The sequence below is a fragment of the Mustela erminea genome, chromosome 9, assembly GCF_009829155.1.
Source record: "Mustela erminea isolate mMusErm1 chromosome 9, mMusErm1.Pri, whole genome shotgun sequence".
In the NCBI taxonomy this organism is placed as follows: domain Eukaryota; kingdom Metazoa; phylum Chordata; class Mammalia; order Carnivora; family Mustelidae; genus Mustela; species Mustela erminea.
Genome location: NC_045622.1, coordinates 59823420 through 59844769, shown reverse-complemented (window position 1 = coordinate 59844769; position 21350 = coordinate 59823420).

The window sequence follows — 21350 nt, the reverse complement described above, 5'->3', positions numbered from 1 at the left end:
CCTAAGTCAGTAAACTGGTTTTTAATACCCAATCTAATTTCAGTTTCATCCCTCCCCAGAAATGCAGTCTTAACTGGTTAGTCAGTAACTGTCTGATGGGCACCAACAAGTCTATCACTTGGCCCTCTCCATTCCCCAAAGGAAGATAAGGTCAGCTGCATGACAAGATCCCCTGTTGTTCCCCCTAAGGGAAAATGACCTCGCTTGGAATGATTTTCTTTTCTTTTCCTTACAGCTTTCTTGTCCCACCCTCCTCCCTATAAAAACCCTCCCTTTTGTACACCACCTCCCAGGAGCTCCCCTCTACTTGCTAGAGGGGATGCTGCCTGAATTGTGAATTATTTAATAAAGCCAATTAGATCTTCAAATTCACTTAGTTGAATTTTGGTTTTTAGCAAGTAAAATATGTAACATTCAGACAGCTATTTAAATAATAAAATGTAACAAGAAAGTGATAATTTCTGGGAAAAAAAAATAGTGGTTATTTGTTTCCTGAAGTAACACAAATTGCTCTACATATACTTTTTTACGGAGCCTGAGAAAGAGTCTAACTCTTTCTGTGCTGCCTCCTTTACAGTACTGTGGAAGCCTAAGGGGTAATTTTCCTTATCTGTGTCCTGCAGGGTTTATGCTAAGTAGTCAGTCAGATGGTTTAGACCTGGAGCCTTTGCCTTTCCAATAGGCAAATGAGGAAGGAGTTGGACTCTCTTCTGGTGACAATGGACCGGGCTATTGCTTTCCTTCTTTGTAAGCACACGTCATCACAGTATTGTCCAATAGACTGTGCACTACTCTTCCTCCTAGTTTTGAAGCTCCGCTTATTGGCTGACTTCAAAGTAACAGTATACTGCTTACTGGGGCCCTGCCTTTTTCCAGGATGTCTGCTGCTCCAGTTTCCTCAGCAGGCCTCTGCCAGCAGGGGCACTTTGACTCTGATCCCAAGGAACTTCACTCACCACTTGGTAACAACCATTGCCACTGACCTGTGGCCCTAGGTACTCACTTTAGGGAATGTTCTGATGTGTTTCAAGAACAATACTATTTGTTAAAGCTAGAGAATGAAAGCCTCTTTTTAGCTAAACTAAGGAAGTTCAACAGATCACACCCTCGTACCCAGAAACATGCAGGCTTACATAGAGACATTCAGAGAGTCCCACAAATATCCATTTATCCAACAAATACTTAATAGGGACCTACTATACTCCAGGTACCATATAAAGCTGGAGGATAGAGCAGTGGAGAAATGTTAAGGTATCTACCCTCAGGAGCCTCAAAGTCTCCTGAGGCATTTTTGTTACATCAACCCTGTATAGATACATTGAATACAAAGCAAAAGTGGAAACAGGAGAGTGGCCTTCTTAAACCCACTCAGCAGATCAATAGCTCTTATGTGAGCTTCCTAGCTTTAGCTGGTCAGACCCAGCCTCCTCTGTTTTCTGTTCCGTTCACATCTGTCTGTCTGTAATTCCAGCACATAAAAAATATCCTCTCGTCCAAAAATCAGACTACAAGCAGGAGTCAGAAGACCGTTCATAACCTATTTATTCTGTGGATACCAAAAGATAGCAGAAAGAGATGTCACAAGCTAACCTCCAATAGAATCTTGGAATGGTGACCATTTGTTGTTTTCAGTTTTGATGAGCTCTATCCAGTTCCACTCTAGCTTCAAACCAGAAGGGATTTATTTTTAGTGATAGCTGAAAAATATTCCTCAGTTCTCTTCTAGCTTAGAAGTGTTCTTCCAAAAAATTCATCTGAAATTTGCCATTCATCTTCCACTAAGCTAACATTGTCTTTTTCCCAATATATCTCTACTTTGGATATGAAGAGATGAGGAATTTAGATATGCATGAGATTAGGAATTTCAGGAAATATTTAGAAAGTCTAAAAAAAATAAAATGAGAATCCAAATAGAGAAAAATAAATTTAAAAAAATCATTAGATGGGATCCAGGGTAGACTGGAGAACATAGAAGTAAGAGTAACTGAACTTAAAGATGCATCAACGTAATCATCCAAACAGAAGCATTGAATGAAACACAAAGTTTTTTTTAATAAAAATACCAGACTCCCAGAGTTTCACATGTGCAATTAGTTTTAAAAGTAAAAAAGAGAGAAAAAAGAATCAAAAAGTTTTGAGGAACTATTGGCTGAAATTTCTCAGAATTAGAACATAAGGGACACCTGGGTGGCTCAGTGGGTTAAGCCTCTGCTTTCTGTTCAGGTCATGGTCTCAGGGCCCTGGATCAAGCCCCACATCAAGACTCTCTGCTCAGCAGGAACCTGCTTCCCCCTCTCTCTCTGCCTGTCTCTCTGCCTACTTATGATCTCTCTCTTTCTTCAAATAAATAAATAAAATATTTTAAAAAATTAGAACATAAAAGATACCCATGATTTCAGATGCTCAGCAAATGTTGGGCAAGGTCAGTCAGAGAAAACATGCAACTCAATGAATGTAGAAAAACTAAATGAATATAGAACGTAGAAATACAAAAAAAATATATAGAATATAGAAAAAATATAGAAAAAAACCAATGATTATAAAATATTACATACAAGGAAACAAGGACAAGAATTTTGTCTGACTTTTATTCAGAAACAATGGATGCCAAAGGGGGAAAATAAAAAAAGCATGGAACTTCATTTGTCACATGGTAGAAGTAAAACCCATCAATATACAAAAACTAATGTAAAATAAACATTTTTCAGAAAGGGGAACACTCTTACACTGTTGGTGGGAATGCAAATTGGTATAGCCACTTTGGAAAGCAGTGTGGAGATTCCCTAAAAAATTAAAAATGGAGCTACATTATGACCCAGTAATTGCACTACTGGGTATTTAGTCAAAGATACAGATGTACTGAAAAGAGGGGCCACATGCACCCCAATGTTCATAACAGCAATGTCCACAATAACCAAACTGTGGAAAGAGCTGAGATGCCCTTCAACAGATGAGGGAATAAAGAAGATGTGGTCCATACGTATAATGGAATATTACTCAGTCATTACAAATGGTGAATACCCAACTTTTGCATCTGCTTGGATGGGACTGGAGGAGATTATGCTGAGTGAAATAAGTAAAGCAGAGAAAGTCAATTATCATATGGTTTCACCTATTTGTGGAATGTAAAGAATAGCTCGGAGGACATTAGGAGAAGGAAGGGAAAAATGAAGGGGACGAAATTGGAGGGGGAAGAGAACCATGAGAGACTATGGACTCCAAGAAGCAAACTGAGGGTTTTAGAGGGGCGGGGGTGGGGGATGGGTTAGCCCAGTGATGGGTACTAAAGAGGGCACATATTGCTTGGAACATTGAGTGTTAATATGCAAGCAACGATTCATGGAACACTACATCAAAAACTAATGTATTGTATGGTGACTAACATAACATAATAAAAAAAGTTGAGATTAAGACTTTTATTTCTGTTTTTCTATTAAATTCATTAAAACAATTGAATATTAAAGTGAAAATAATTATAAAATATTTTAGAATTATTATATAAGCAGAAGTAAAATATATCTGAATTCCATTACAAAGAATAGGTTGGGTTATAAGTGAAAGGAAAGTATGGTAGACAAAAAGGAAACATACCAACACACTGGGTCAAGACATTTCTGATTCTAAGTCAGATTGACATTTCTGAGTAAACAGAATTACTGCCCTATAGTGTCCATCCATGAACACATTTTTGTTTGTTAAAAATAAATATTTTTCCTAAAATAAAAATTATTTTAGGAAATAATGGTAAATTAATCCAGTAACAATAAAAAAAGAATAAGACCTCAGCACCATTCATTTGGACGTTTGGGGAAAACAATAACAAAATCTTAGCATTTTTTGATAGAATTTCATAGGTTGTATTACTTTTTTTTTTTTTACAGAAATGCAAAAGAACTAATGTAACTAACCACCTTGAAAATAAAGAACAGTCTTTTAGAGCTCATATACTATTTAATTTCAAAACTTACTATAAATCTTCAGTAAAAAGATAGTGTTAAATAACCATAATGAGAGACAAACACATCCAACTAAAGAGAAAAGAGAGTCCAGGAGGAGATTTTCACATAGATAAATTATTGACATCAAAAAAAGTCACCAACTATTTTTGTAAGAAAGAATATCTTTTCAGTAAATGGTGCTGGTACAACTGTGTGTGTGTGTGTGTGTGTGTGTGTGTGTATAACTACATCTATCTATCTATATATAAAATTAACTTTGATCCCATCTTTAGGGTTTAAAGTTAATTTAAACACAATTAAACACAAATTAGGCACAGCAAAGACCTATATATACATAATAAAAATATACCAAAACTGTAAAGCATCTAGAAGAAAACAGGAAAAAATCTTTGTGATCTTTTTTAAGAAAGAAAAGTTAATTGATAAATTCTGCTTCATTAAAAGTAACAAAGTCGGGTTTTGAGTCAAGATGGTGGAGAAGTAGCAGGCAGAGACTACATCAGGTAGCAGGAGATCAGTTAGATAGCTTATCAAACCAGTGCAAACACCTACAAATCTAAAGGAGATTGAAGAGAAGAAGAGCAGCAATTCTAGAAACAGAAAATTGAACACTTTGTGAAAGGTAGGATCGTCGGAGAAGTGAATCCAAAGTGACAGGAAGATAGACTGCAGGGGGAGGGGCCGGCTTCCAGCAAGCGGCAGAACAACGAAGCACTAAATAAGGACTTTTAAAAGTCTGCTCCACTGAGGAACATCACTCCAGAGGCTAAACTGGGGTGAAGCCCACGTGGGGTCAGTGTGGCCTCAGGTCCCGCAGGGTCATAGAAGGATCTGGGGTGTCTGAGTGTCGCAGAGCTCACAGGTATTAGAGTGGGGAAGCCAGCTATAGAGACAGAACCAAGGAGTGACCTTTCAGCTCCAGGTTACCTTGAACCGGTTACAGCCTGGGTGAGCTTGGAGTGCAGCTAGAGGCCAGGGAGACTGGAGTGATTGAGCACTTTTCTCTGAGGGCGTACTGAGGAGTGAGGCTCTGAACTCTTGGCTCCTCTGGCTGGAGATTGGCCACCATTTTCATTTCCGTCCTCTGGAACTCTAAGGAAAGCATTCAGGGAACAAAAGCTCCTGAAAGTGAACCCGAGCAGATTACTTAGCCTGGCACCTGGTCAGGGTGGTGCAATTCCGCCTTGGACAAAGACACTTGAGAATCACTACAACAGGACCCTCCACCAGAAGATCAACAAGAAATCCAGCCAAGACCAAGTCCACTTAATAAGGAGAACAGCAGAATTCCAGAGGAAAAAGCAAAGCATGGAACTCATGGATTTCTCCCCATGATTCTTTACTCTTGCAGTTAATTTAACTTTTTTTTTAAATTTTAATTTTTTTTTCTTCTGCTGAATTTTTTTAAAAACTTTTACCCTTTCTGTTTTTAACGTTTTTTAACTAGTTCACCTTAAAATACCTTTCATTAAAATAATAATAATAATAATCTTCTTTGAACCTTCTCATATTTTATCCTTCATTGTATCTAACTTTATTTTTTGTATACACATAGGGTTTTATCTTCTAAAAAATTTGGGGTACAACTTCTTCTAATAGATCAAAATATACCCTAAATCTAGCTCTGGGCTTTTTCTAGTCTCCAGCCCAAGCAAATTCTCTCCACTTTCTTTTACTTTATTCTCCCAACTGACTTACTGTATCAACTCATTTTTTAGAAATTAAAAAAAATTTTTTTCATCTTTATACACATATTCCATCCCTTCATTATGTTTACCCTTATATATGTTTTTCATTCTTAAAAATTTGGAGAGGTAGTTTCTTCTAAGAGACCAAAATACTCCCAAAATTAAGTGGGTGGCCCTGTTCTAGTCACCAGTCTAATATATATACATATATATTTTTTCTTTTTATATTTTTTCTTTATTTGTTTTCTTTTTAAAATTTTTTTTTTTCTGAACTTCTTTTTATCCCCTCTCTCCCCAGCACGATTTGGGGTCTCTTCTGATTTGGTTAAAGCACATTTTCCTGGGGTATTTGCTACCCTTTTAGTATTTTATTTGCTCCTTCATATATTCTTATCTGGACAGAATAACAAGGTGGAAAAACTCACCACAAAACAAAACAAAACAAAACAAAAAAACACACAAGAGGCAGTACCAAAGGCTAGGGACCTAATCAATATGAACGTTGGTAATATATCAGATCTAGAGTTCAGAATGATGATTCTCAAGGTTCTAGCCTGACTCGAAAAAGGCATGGACGATATTAGAAAAACCCTCTCTGGAGATATAAAAGCCCTTTCTGGAGAAACAAAAGAACTAAAATCTAACCAAGTTGAAATTAAAAAAAGCTATTAATGAGGTGCAATAAAAAATGGAGGCTCTTACTGCTAGGATAAATGAGGCAGAAGAAAGAATTAGTGATATAGAAGACCAAATGACAAAGAATAAAGTAGTTGAGTAAAAGAGAGACAAACAGCTACTGGACCACGAGGGGAGGATTTGAGAGATAAGTGACACCATAAGACGAAACAGCATTAGAATAATTGAAACTCCAGAGGAAGAAGAAAGAGAGAGGGGAGCAGAAGGTATACTGGAGAGAATTATTGGAGAGAATTTCCCTAATATAAAAAAGGGAACAAGCATCAAAATCCAGGAGGTGCAGAGAACCCCCCTCAAAATCAATAAGAATAGGTCCACCCCGTCACCTAATAATGAAATTTACAAGTCTTAACAACAAAGAGAAAAATCTGAAAGCAGCCCGGGACAAGAAGTCTGTAACAAACAGTGATAAAAATATTAGATTGCAATGGACTTATCCACAGAGACCTGGCAGGCCAGAAAGAACTGGCATGATATATTCAGAGCACTAAATAGAAAAACATGCAGCCAAGAACACTATATTGAGCTAGGCTATCATTGAAAATAGAAGGTGAGATAAAAAGCTTCCAGGACAAACAAACTGAAAGAATTTGCAAACACCAAGCCAGCTCTACAGGAAATATTGAAAGGGGTCCTCTAAGCAAAGAGAGACCTGAAAAATAGTAGATCAGAAAAGAACAGAGATAATATACAGTAACAGTCACGTTACAGGCACTACAATGGCACTAAATTCATATCTCTCAGTAGTTACCCTGAATGTTAATGGGCTAGATGCCCCAATCAAAAGACACAGGATATCAGAATGGATAAAAAAACAAAACCCATCAATATGCTGCCTACAGGAAACTCATTTTAGACCCAAAGACACCTCCAGATTTAACATGAGGGGTGGAAAACAATTTGCCATGTTAATGGACATCAGAAGCAAGCTGAGGTGGCAATCCTTATATCAGATCAACTAGATTTTAAGCCAAAGACTATAATAAGAGATAAGGAAGGACACTATATCATACTCAAAGGCTCTGTCAAACAAGAAGATCTAACAATTTTAAATATCTATGCTTCTAATGTGGGAGCAACCAACTATATAAACCAATTAATAACAAAATCAAAGAAACACATCAATAATAATACAATAATAGTAGGGGACTTTAGCACTCCCCTCACAGAAATGGACAGATCATCCAAGCAAAAGATCAACAAGGAAATAAAGGCCTTAAATGAAACAATGGACCAGATGGATATCACAGATATATTCAGAACATTTCATCCCAAAGCAACAGAATACACATTCTTCTCTAGTGCACATGGAACATTCTCCAGAATAGATCACATCCTGGGACATAAATCAGGTCTCAAACATTATCTAAAGATTGGGATCATTCCTTGCATATTTTCAGACCAAAATGCTCTGAAGCTAGAACTCAATCAGAAGAGGAAATTTGGAAAGAACCCAAATACATGGAGACTAAACAGCATCCTTCTAAAGAATGAATGGGTCAACCAGGAGATTAAAGAAGAATTGAAAAAAATCATGGAAACAAATGATAATGAAAATACAATGGTTCAAAATCTGTGGGACACAGCAAAGGAAAGGAAAGGAAAATATATAGCAGTACAATCCTTTCTCAAGAAACAAGAAAGGTCTCAGCTATACAACCTAACCCTACACCTAAAGGAGCTAGAGAAAGAACAAGAAAGAAAGCCTAAACCCAGCAGGAGAAGAGAAATCATAAAGATCAGAGCAGAAATCAATGAAATAGAAACAAAAACAACAAAAAAGAACAAATCAATGAAACTAGGAGCTGTTTCTTTGAAAGAATTAATAAGATTGGGGCACCTGGGTGGCTCAGTGGGTTAAGCCTTTGCCTTCAGCTCAGGTCATGGTCTCACGGTCCTTGGATCAATCCCCACATCAGGCTCTCAGCTCAGTGGGGAGCCTGTTTCCACCCCACTCTCTGCCTGTCTCTCTGCCTGTTTGTGATCTCTTTCTCTCTCTCTCTCTCTCTGTGTGTCAAATAAATAAATAAAATCTTTTAAAAAACAAACAAACAAACAAATAAATAAATAAAAGATTTAATAAGATTGATAAACCCCTATCCAGACTTATCAAAAAGAAAAGAGAGAGGATCCAAATAAATTAAATCATGAATGAAAGAGGAGAGATCACGACCAACACCAAAGAAATACAAACAATTATATGAACATACTATGAGCAACTCTACTCCAAAAATTTTGACAATCTGGAAGAAATGGATGCATTCCTAGAAACATATAAACTACCACAACTGAGCCAGGAAGGAATAGAAAACTTGAACAGACCCATAACCAGTAAGGAGATTGGTACAGTCATCAAAAATCTCCAAACAAACAAAAGTCCAGGGCCAGACGGCTTCCTGGAGGAATTCTACCAATCATTTAAAGAAGAATTAGTTCCTATTCTCCTGAAACTGTTCCAAAAAATAGAAATGGAAGGAAAACTTCCAAACTCATTTTATGAATCCAGCATCACCTTGATCCCAAAACCAGACAAGGATCCCATCAAAAAAGAGAATTACAGACCAGTATCCTTGATGAACACAGATGTGAAAATTCTCACCAAAATACTAGCCAGCAGTATCCAACAGTACATTAAAAGGATTATTCACCACGACCAAGTGGGATTTATTCCAGGGCTGCAAGGTTGATTCAACATGGGCAAATCAATCTATGTGATTCAATACATTAATAAAAGAAAGAACAAGAACAATATGATACTCTCAATTGATTCTGAAAAAGCACTTGACAAAGTATCACATCCCTTCCTGATCAAAACTCTTTAAAGTGTAGGGATGGAGGGCACATACCTCAGTATTATCAAAGCCATCTATGAAAAACCCACCACAGATATCATTCTCAATGGAGAAAAACTGAAAGCTTTTCCACTAAGATCAGGAGCATGGCAGGGATGGCCACTGCTATTCAACATAGTACTAGAACTCCTAGCCTCCACAATCAGACAGCAAAAAGAAATTAATGGCATCCAAATCGGCAAAGAAGAAGTCAAACTATCACTCTTAGTAGATGATATGATGCTATATGTGGAAAACCCAAAAGGTTCCACTCCAAAACTGCTAGAACTTGTACAAGAATTCAGTAAAGTGTCAGGATATAAAATCAATGCACAAAAATCAGTTGCATTTCTCTACACCAACAACAAGACAGAAGAAAGAGAAATTAAGGAGTCAATCCCATTTACAATTGCACCCAAAACCATAAGATACCTAGGAATAAACCTAACCAAAGAGGCAAAGAATCTATACTCAGGGGGCGCCTGGTGGCTCAGTGGGTTAGGCCACTGCCTTTGGCTCAGGTCATGATCTCGGGATCCTGGGATCAAGTCCCGCATTGGGCTCTCTGCTCGGCGGGGACCCTGCTTCCCTCTCTCTCTCTGCCTGCCTCTCCGACTACTTGTGATTTCTCTCTGTCAAATAAATAAATAAAATCTTTTAAAAAAAAAAGAATCTATATTCAGAAAACTGTAAAGTATTCATGAAAGAAATTGAGGAAGACACAAAGAAATGGAAAAATGTTTCATGCTCCTGGATTGGAAGCACAAATATTGTGAACATGTCTATGCTACCTAAAGCAATCTACACATTTAATGCAATCCCTATCAAAATCTCACCCATTTTTTTCAAAGAAATGGAACAAATAATCCTAAAATTTATATGGAACCAGAAAAGACCTCCAATAGCAAGAGGAATATTGAAAAAGAAAGCCAAAATTGGTGGCATCACAATTCCGGACTTCAAGCTCTATTACAAAGCTGTCATCATTGAGACAGTATGTTACTGCTGCAAGAACAGACACATAGATCAATGGAACAGAATAGAGAGCCCAGAAATAGACCCTCAACTCTATGGTCAACTAATCTTTGACAAAGCAGGAAAGAATGTCCAATGGAAAAAAGACAGCCTCTTCAATAAATGGTGTTGGGAAAATTGGACAGCCACATGCAGAAAAATAGAATTGGACCATTTCCTTACACCACACACGAAAATAGACTCAAAATGGATGAAGAACCTCAATGTGAGAAAGGAATCTATCAAAATCCTTGAGGAGAACACAGGCAGCAACCTCTTAGACCTCAGCCACAGCAACATCTTCCTAGGAACGTCGCCAAAGGCAAGGGAAGCAAGGGAAAAAATGAACTATTGGGATTTTATCAAGATCAAAAGCTTTGAACAGCAAAGGAAATAGTTAACAAAACCAAAAGACAACTGACAGAATGGGAGAAGATATTTGCAAACAACATATCAGATAAAAGGCTAGTGTCCAAAATCTATAAACAACTTAGCAAACTCAACACCCAAAGAACAAATAATCCAATCAAGAAATGGGCAGAGGACATGAACAGACATTTCTGCAAAGAAGACATCCAGATGGCCAACAGACACATGAAAAAGTGCTCCATATCACTTGGCATCAGGGAAATACAAATCAAAACCACAATGAGATATCACCTCACACCAGTCAGAATGGCTAAAATAAACAAGTCAGGAAATGACAGATGCTGGCGAGGATGCGGAGAAAGGGGAACCCTCCTACACTGTTGGTGGGAATGTAAGCTGGTGCAACCACTCTGGAAAACAGCATGGAGCTTCCTCAAAATGTTGAAAATAGAACTACCCTATGACCCAGCAATTGCACTACTGGGTATTTACCCTAAAGATACAAACGTAGTGATTCGAAGGGGCACGTGCACCCGAATGTTTATAGCAGCAATGTCCACAATAGCCAAACTATGGAAAGAACCTAGATGTCCATCAACAGATGAATGGATAAAGAAGAAGTGGTATATGTACACAATGGAATACTATGCAGCCATCAAAAGAAATGAAATCTTGCCATTTGCGACAATGTGGATGGAACTAAAGCGTATCATGTTTAGCGAAATAAGTCAAGCAGAGAAAGACAACTATCATATGATCTCCCTGATATGAGGAAGTGGTGATGCAACATGGGGGCTTAAGTGGGTAGGAGAAGAATCAATGAAACAAGATGGGATTGGGAGGGAGACAAACCATAAGTGACTCTTAATCTCACAAAACAAACTGAGGGTTGCTGGGGGGAGGGGTGTTGGGAGAAGGGGGGTGGGGTTATGGACATTGGGGAAGGTATGTGCTTTGGTGAGTGCTGTGAAGTGTGTAAACCTGGCGATTCATAGACCTGTACCCCTGGGGATAAAAATATATTATATGTTTATAAAAAATAAAAAATAAAAAATTAAAAAAAAAAAAGAGGTATCACCTCACACCAGTCAGAATGGCTCAAATTAACAAGTCAGGAAATGACAGATGCTGGTGAGGATGCGGAGAAAGGGGAACCCTCCTACACTGTTGGTGGGAATGCATGCTGGTGCAACCACGCTGGAAAAACAGCAGGGAGGTTCCTCAAAAAGTTGAAAATAGAGCTACCTTATGACCCAGCAATTACACTACTGGGTATTTACCCTAAAGTTACAAACGTAGTGATCCGAAGGGGCACATGCACCCAAATGTTTATAGCAGCAATGTCCATGATAGCCAAACTATGGAAAGAACCTAGATGTCTATCAAGAGATGAATGGATAAAGAATAAGTGGTATATCTATACTATGGAATACTAGGCAGCCATCAAAAGAAATGAAATCTTGCCATTTGTGACAATGTGGATGGAACTAGATGGTATTATTCTTAGCAAAATAAGTCAATCAGAGAAAGACAACTATCATATGATCACCCTGATATGAGGAAGTAGAGATGCAATGTGGTGGTTTGGAGAGTAGGGAAAGAATAAATGAAACAAGATGGGATCAGGAGGGAGACAAACCATAAGTGACTCTTAATCTCACAAAACAAACTGAAGTTTGTTGGGGGGAGGGGTGTTGGGAGAGGGGCGTGGGGTTATGGACATTGGGGAAGGTATGTGCTATGGTGAGTGTTTTGAAGTGTTTAAACCTGGCGTTTCACAGACCTGTACCACTGGGGATAAAAATACATTACATGTGTATAAAAAAAAAATTAAAAAAAAATTGGTTTTAAGCAATTTCCTCAATAGCCAAACTATGGAAAGAGCCTAGATGTTTTATCAACATGAATGGATAAAGAAGATGTGATGTGTGTGTATATATATATGATATCTATCTATCTATCTATCTATCTATCTATCTATAATGGAATACTATGCAGCCATCAAAAGAAATGAAATCTTGCCATTTGCAACAATGTGGATGGAACTAGAGGATATTATGTTAATTGAAAAAAGTCAATCAGAGAAAGACAATTATCATATGATTTCCCTGATTTGAGGAATTTGAGAGGCAACATGGGGGACTTGGTATGGAAGGCAAAAATGAAAGAAGATGGGATTGGGAGGGAGACAAACCATAAGAGACTCTTAATCTCACAAAACAAACTGAAGGTTACTGGAAGGAGGGGAGTATGGAGAAGGTGGTTGGGTTATGGATATTGGGGAGGGTATGTGATAAGGTGAGTGGTGTGGAGTGTGTAAGCCTGACGATTCACAGACCTGTACCCCTGGAGCAAATAATACATTATATGATAATAAAAATAATAAATTAAAAAAAAAAGTAACAAAGTCTGTTCTTCAAAAGACTCTGTTAAGGAAAGAAAGCCAATCCAGAGATTGAAAAAAAAAAATATATATATTTATAATATGTACATTTGAAAAACCACTTGTATGCAGAAAAAGAACTCTTACAACTCAATAATCAGAAGGCAATCTAATAAAAGCAGGCAAACTTAATCTAAATATTTTCACAGAAGATATACTAATGGCTAAGAAGCATATGAAAAGTTGATCAAATAATTAGTTATGAAGGAAATGCAAATTCAGGAGGAGGGTAAAAAAAGTAAAAAATAAAATAAAAAGGAAATGCAAATTTAAATAACCATGAAATGACTTAGAGACACCAGAATAACTACAGTTAAAACCACAGACAGTACCATGTGTTGTTATGGTTGTAAAGTGCTTGGAACGCCCATATGTGGCTTGTGGAAGAGTAAAATTATCCAATTATTTCCCAAAGTTGTGGGAAATACTTGAGAGTTGCAATATTGAAGCACAGTGTGTTTCACTAAATAGCTCAAGGTTGCATAGCTGGTAGAGGTGTTGTGGAAAATCTGAAGTGACCAAGGAAACTCAAGCAGCACATGGGAAATCAGGGAAAACTTAGCTTTATTATTGCAGGCGGTCCCAGCAGGATTACTCCCAAAGTCTGAGCACCCAACAGGGTAGGAGTGAGGTGGTTTTTTGTTGTTGTTGTTGTTTTTTAAAGATTTTACTTATTTATTTGACAGAGAGAGTGAGAGAGATCACAAGTAGGCAGAGAGACAGGCAGAGAGGGGGAAGCAGGCTCCCTGCTGAGCAGAAAGCCAGATGTGGGGCTCAATCCCAGGACCCAGAGATCATGACCTGAGCTGAAGGCAGAGACTTAACCCACTGAGCCATCCAGGTGTCCCTAGGAGTGAGTTTTTATGGTTACGGGTAATGGGGGATGGTAACAGGACATTTTCGCAGTCTATCAAGGCCAAATGGCCCTTTCATGTGGAAGTATAATCTATGTGGAGGTGTCTTAGGAGCGTGCTAAATCACGTGGGGGTGGGGGGGACACTTGTTTCTTCTTCTTTTCTTAATCAAACAGGATGGGCATTTGGTCTTATCTTCTGCCCCAGCAGGAGCAATGGGGAGCAGGGGACAGGAAGGGGCTGGAGCCCCAGTGTCTCTATCAGTCTCAGAGGACACAGTCATAATTTGAATTAAGAGGTCTAGAGTCAGAGCTCAATGCTTTACCAAAATGCAAGTCAATGGCATACTAATCAAAGTCTGTATTTTTTAGTCTTTAATATTAGTTGCTGGGAGAGTATATACTTTGAAATAATACTATGGATTTGAAATATTATTAGATCTCCTCCTCCCCTGTTCCCTCTACCTAAATGTAACTGAAAACATTTCCTTTGGGTTCCTCCTTAAGTCTTAGTTATTTGCCTGCTCTTTCTAAGCAAAGATGTATCATTTTTGTTTATGCATTACCAAGATATAACACTGTCTCTGGCATTAAAGGGTTAAATAATATAGGTTTGCTGAAATTTCTGAGAACAAACATGAGGGTCCCCAAACTATTTTTAAGTGTTAATGAGAACATTCTTAATAATTTAATTTTCTTATCAAAGATTCTGATACAATGCCTACAGATTAGGAAAAAATATTGAAAAATATTGAAAAAAATAAATAAAATAACTGCATCTTGGAAAGTTTGGATAATAACGATAATGAAAATAACAATAATAAAAAATAATAATAACAATGAGTATCATAACAGTATAGTTAGTACAATTAGCATTTAGAGCTAACAATTATTTAGACTTTGATATGTCTCAGAAAGTGTCTTCAACACTTTCCAAATACGATTTTTATCTTTGACATACTGAAAATAAAATTAAAGCAAAGAAGGTTTAATTCAGCAACCCAAAGTCATGCAATTAGTGAGTATTCAAATTAGATTTTGAATCCAAATTAGTTTAATTTACAGTCACTTAAGTTAGGAAAATGCAATATTTGTTTTTCTTTGAAAAGAAAAAGAATTACTGAACATAAAAGGGAAAAGGATATAAAAATTTTGAAAACAATTCTGTTTTATAAATAAAAATACTAATTTTGTCCTAGTATAGAATAAGCTAAGAATTACCACATCCTTAAGTCCATCTTCTATCATTATACTTCCCTGACTCTTGTATTTATTTTTACCATTAGTGGTTAAACAAACAGACAAACACAGTGTGTAATAGAGAAGAGTGCTGGAAAGTCCCAGGTCTAGCATGTCATATAATGTCTTCATGCAAAAATAATGAATACTTTTTTGCTGGAAATAAAAAAAAAAAAAAAAAAAAAAAAAAAAAAGGAATTTTCTCTTTGGAAATTGTTCTTCTGTCCAAAGAGTTCCAGAAATTCTCAGACAAAAACATCTCTTGAGAAGTATGCTTGGGTGGCTCAATCAGTTAAGTGTCAGGACTCTTGATCTTGGCTCAGGTCATGATCTCAGTGTTGTGAGTTCAAGCCTGGCTTTGGGCTCCTTGTTGGGTGTAGAGCCTACTTAAACTAAAAACAAACAAGCAGGGGGGACAAGATGGCCGGGAAGTAGGAGGAGGCGCCTTTTCAACCTGTACCCCAAAGTGAGCTGATTACCTACCAAAGAACTCCGATCACCCATGAAATCAGCCTGAGATCAGAATTATACACGTCTGGATCTCTACAGGGGCAGAAGATGCCAGTGGGCATGTAAAGCGAAATGGGAACTGCGGGCTGATATCAGAAGATAAAAAAAAGGGGAAGGGAGCCACCAGAGGCGACCGGTTGAAAAGTAATACCCCAATACGAAGGAGAGTGCCCTGCGTCTGGGGATCAGCATTAACTTGGAGACTGGTTGAAAGCACTCCAAAAGAGCGGTGGGGGGGGGATTGTGGGAATTGGGGCTGCTAGGGACAGGGGCTTAAGTCCCCGGTCCCAGGACAGCCTCCTCTGGCGCTGATGCAGAGAGAGTGCGGAGGAGAAACCAGGTCTTGGTCCCTAAGCTGCCAGCGCACCCGAGAACGCTTGGGGTCCATTTCCTGTGAGGGGATGGGAGCCAAGGCAGAACGCGCGAGCCCTGCTATAGAGCCTGAGATACTCCCCTGAGAGAGGTACAAAGGCCCAGCCAGCGCCCTTTGATACGCACCATTGTTTCAGAGCCTAAGACACCTGCACAAACTCTCCCCCCAGAGAGGTGCGCAGAGGCCCAGCCTGGTGCTTTCGGACCTGTGCTCTGTTCTCAGAGCCTGAGACCCCCGTGCAACCCACAGCCTTCACTGAAATTGGTGCACGCAAGCCGGATGCTGTTAGACCCAGAAAGACCAGGCACTCCCAACCCGGGCCAGCGGAAAAATCTCAGTGTGCGATTGCTGCTTGGAACCTCTTCAGCGGTCTGAAGCTGCCCAGACAGCCACCACTACCTTGGTTTTGGGTACAAGCAAAAGATCCTACGTCCCCAGGGACCGTGACTTGGAACCTGCTCTGCCAGCGGCCAAGGAGGAACTTATTTAGGCTCTGCAGCCAGACTGAGGCTTCTCTCTGAAAGGGACATCAGGGTGCGGTTTGTTTTCCCCTAAAACTACAAAAGCCATCAAAAGCGGTCAAAGTGAGAGAGAAAAAAAAAGTGAACAAACATAAAAACCGCCAGAGAACAAAAGCCTGAAAAAAAAACCAGTTTCCTCAGAGCTCACCCCCTTGAGGGGGGCGGGAGGATTTAACTCAGGGAACATCATTGACTGAAAACCCACGTGGCAGGCCCCTCCCCAAGAAAACAAACCAAGGAAGAAAAAAAAAGTACTACAAGAGAACAACCACTACTTCATAGGAAAACTTCATTTTTCACTCGTTCCCACTACTCTGGTCCATTTTTTTTTTTTTATATAGGTAATTTTTTTAACCTATTTACCATCACAGCGAGCTGTCCAGTACATCAAATTCCATAATAACCTTCTAACCTGAACTTTTTGATACATACATCTATGTTTTTCTTTTGCATTTCTATTTTTTGAATTCCTTTTTTTTTAAATACATACATCTATGTTTTTCTTTTGCATTTCTATTTTTTGAATTCCTTTTTTTTTAAATTTTAGTTTAGTTTAGTCTAGTTTATTCCTTTTTATTTGTATCTTCTAATATTCATAGAGAATTAAACTTCAAAGTAATCCCCTTTCCCCAATCAATACTACCCCTATAGGTAAACCAATTTTTAATCCCCCTTTATCTTAGGAAAGTTGAGTCCGTTAACAAAGGTATCAAGATACATCCAGGAAGAATCAAAACAACCTTCCTCGCCCTCACTGAGAATTTATAACCACTCTCCCATCTTTTTCTTCCAGCAGTGTTTCTGTGTTTTTGTGTTTGTCCTGATAGTATATAAATCTTACACTTGGGGTTCTTTTTGATGAGGTTCTTCCATTATTTGCATATATATATATTTTTCTCTTGTCATATACATTTATCAGTCTTTTTGTTTTTCTGTTTTTGTTTGTCTACTTCATAAATCTTACCTTGGGGCCCATTTGGGCTTAACCTTCTCTTTCATCTTCACTTTCTTTCATGTCTCTCTCTCTTTCTCTCTCTTTTTTTTTCTTTTTCTTTTCTTTTGTCTCTCATTTGGGTGGGGAATCCTAATTGCTCAGAAGTGTTCCAGGGTGCACCTTGACTGCACCACGGTTGATACATCCAGCTACATCTGTTCAGTCATCTCCCACCAAAATGACTAGGAGGAGGAATGCCCAACAGAAGAAAAATACAGAGGATGGACCTTCTGCAACAGAGCTAATGGCTATCAACATAGACAATATGTCGGAAAGAGAATTCAGGCTAACAATTATCCAGGCAATAGCTATGTTGGAGAAAGCCATGGATGACCAAACCGAATTGATTAGGGCCGAACTGAAAGCGATGAGAGATGATGCTCACAATGTTAGGGCGGAGCTTAAAGCTACCAGGGAGGAGGTTCACAATGCTCTCAATGAGCTGCAATCTAATCTAAACTCTCTCAAAGCTAGGGTAACTGAGACAGAAGATAGAATTAGTGATCTGGAAGACAAACAGATAGAGAGAAAGCATCAGGAGGAAGCCTGGAACAAACAGCTTAGAAACCACGAAAACAGAATCAGGGAAATAAATGATGCCATGAAATGTTCCAACGTCAGAATTATTGGAATCCCTGAAGGGGAGGAGAAAGAAAGAAGTCTAGAAGATATAGTGGAACAAGTCCTTCATGAAAATTTTCCCAATATCACGAATGGAACCAGCGTTCATGTACTAGAGGCTGAACGGTCTCCACCCAAGATTATACATTCCAAAAAAAATCACCACACCTGATAGTCAAATTGAGGAATTATAATTGTAGGTATAATCTCTTGAAAGCCGCTAGGGCAAAGAGGCTCCTTACTTACAGAGGAAAGCCCATAAGAATAATGTCAGACCTGTCCACAGAGAGCTGGCAAGCCAGAAAGGGCTGGCAAGACATATTCAGGGCATTAAATGAGAAGAACATGCAGCCAAGAATACTTTATCCAGCAAGAATGACATTCAAAATGGATGGAGAGATAAAGAGTTTTCAAGACCGGCAAGGCTTAAAAGACTATGCAACCACCAAGCCGACACTGCAGGAAATATTAAGGGGGGTTCTATAAAAGAGGAAAAATCCTAAGAATAGAACTGAACAGAAATATAGAGACAATCTATAGAAAGAAAGACTTTATTGACTTGATGTCAATAAAAACGTATCTATCAATAATCACTCTCAATGTGAATGGGCTAAATGCGCCCATAAAACGGCACAGGTTTGCAGATAGGATAAAACGACAGGACCCATCCATATGTTGTCTACAAGAGACCCATTTTGATCCTAAAGATACACCCAGACTGAAAGTGAAGGAGAAGCATCTATCATGCCAATGGGCCTCAAAAGAAGGCTGGGGTAACGATTCTCATATCAGATAAATTAGATTTTAAACTAAAGACTGTAGTCAGAAATACAGAAGGACACTACATAATCCTTAAAGGGACTATCCACCAAGATGATCTAACAATTGTAAATATCTATGCCCCCAATATGGGAGCAGCCAATTACATAAGAAAACTGTTAATCAAGATAAAGAGTCATATTGATATGAATACACTAATCGTAGGAGATCTTAACATGCCTCTCTCAGAAATAGACAGATCTTTGAAACAGAAAATCAATAAAGAAACAAGAGCACTGAATGACACATTGGACCAGATGGATCTCATAGATATATACAGAACACTCCACCCTAAAACAACAGAATACTCATTCTTCTCAAGTGCACACAGAACCTTCTCCAGAATAGACCACATACTGGGTAACAAATCAGGACTCAACCGATACCAAAAGACTGAGATTATTCCCTGCATATTCTCAGATCACAATGTTTTGAAACTGGAGATCATCACAAGGAAAATTTCAGAAGGAACTCAAACACATGGAAGCTAAAGGCTACCTTGCTTAAGAATGCTTGGATCAACCAGGAGATCAAAGAAGAACTGAAACAATTCATGAAAACCAATGAGAATGAAGACACTTCAGTCCAAAACCTATGGGATACAGCAAAGGCGGTCCTAAGGGGGAAATACATAGCCATCCAAGCCTCCCTCAAAAAAATTGAAAAATCCAGAACACAGCAGCTGTCTCTACACCTTAAAGAACTGGAGAATCAACAATAAATCAAAACAACTCCACACATAAGAAGGGAAATCATCAAGATTAGAGCTGAGATCAATGAGGTAGATACCAGCGATACAGTAGAACATATCAATGAAACTAGAAGCTGGTTTTTTGAAAGAATCAATAAGATCGATAAACCATTGGCCACACTAATCCAAAAGAAAAGAGAGAAAGCCCAAATTCGTAAAATTATGAATGAAAAAGGAGAGAACACAATGAACACCAAGGAAGTAGAAACAATCATCAGAAGTTATTATCAACAGTTATATGCCAATAAGCTTAGCAACCTAGATGAAATGGATGCATTCCTGGAAAACTGTAAACTCCCAAAATTGAACCAGGACAAAATCGACAACCTGAATAGACCGATATCTAGTAATGAGATTGAAGCAGTGATCAAAAACCTCCCCCAAAACAAGAGCCCAGGACCTGACGGATTCCCTGAGGAATTCTACCAAACTTTCAAAGAAGAAATAACACCTATTCTCCTGAAGCTCTTTTAAAGAATTGAAGCAGAAGGAAAACTTCCAGACTCTTTCTATGAAGCCAGCATTACCCTGATCCCCAAACCAGGCAAAGACCCTACCAAAAAGGAGAATTTCAGACCAATATCACTGATGAATATGGATGCTAAGATTCTCAACAAGATCCTAGCAAACAGGATCCAACAGTACATTAAAAAGATTATCCATCATGACCAGGTGGGATTCATCCCTGGGCTACAAAGATGGTTCAACATTTGCAAATCAATCAATGTGATAGAACAAACTAATATGAGAAGAGAGAAGAACCACATGGTCCTCTCAATCAATGCAGAAAAAGCATTTGACAAAATCCAGCATCCATTCCTGATTAAAATGCTTCAAAGTATAGGGTAGAGGGAACGTTCCTGAACTTCATCAGATCTATCTATGAAAGACCCACAGCAAATATCATCCTCCATGGGAAAAAGCTTGCAGCCTTCCCGTTGAGATCAGGAACAAGACAAGGATGCCCACTCTCAGCACTCTTGTTCAACATAGTATTAGAAGTCCTAACAACAGCAATCAGACAACAAAGAGAAATAAAAGTTATCCAAATTGGCAATGAAGAAGTCAAACTCTCTCTTTCTTCACAGATGACATGATTCTTTATATGGAAAACCCAAAAGACTCCACCTCAAAACTACTAGAACTCATACAGCAATTCAGCAACGTGGCAGGATACAAAGTAAATGTGCATAAATCAGTGGCTTTCTTATACACTAACAATGAAAATACAGAAAGGGAAATTAGAGAATCAATTCCATTTACTATAGCACCAAGAACCATAAGATACCTGGGAATAATCCTAACCAAAGAGGTAAAGGATCTTTACTCGAGGAACTACAGAACACTCATGAAAGAAATTGAAGAAGACAAAAAAGATGGAAGACCATTCCATGCTCTTGGATCTGAAGAATAAACATTGTTAAAATGTCTATACTTCCTAGAGCAATCTATACTTTTAATGCCATTCTGATCAAAATTCCACTGGTATTATTCAAAGAGCTGGAGCAAATAATTCAAAAATTTGTATGGAATCAGAAGAGACCCCAAATCACTAAGAAAATGTTGAAAAAGAAAAATAAAGCAAGAAGTATCACGTTACCTGATTTCAAGCTTTATTACAAAGCTGTGATCACCAAGACAGCATGGTACTGGCATAAAAACAGACACA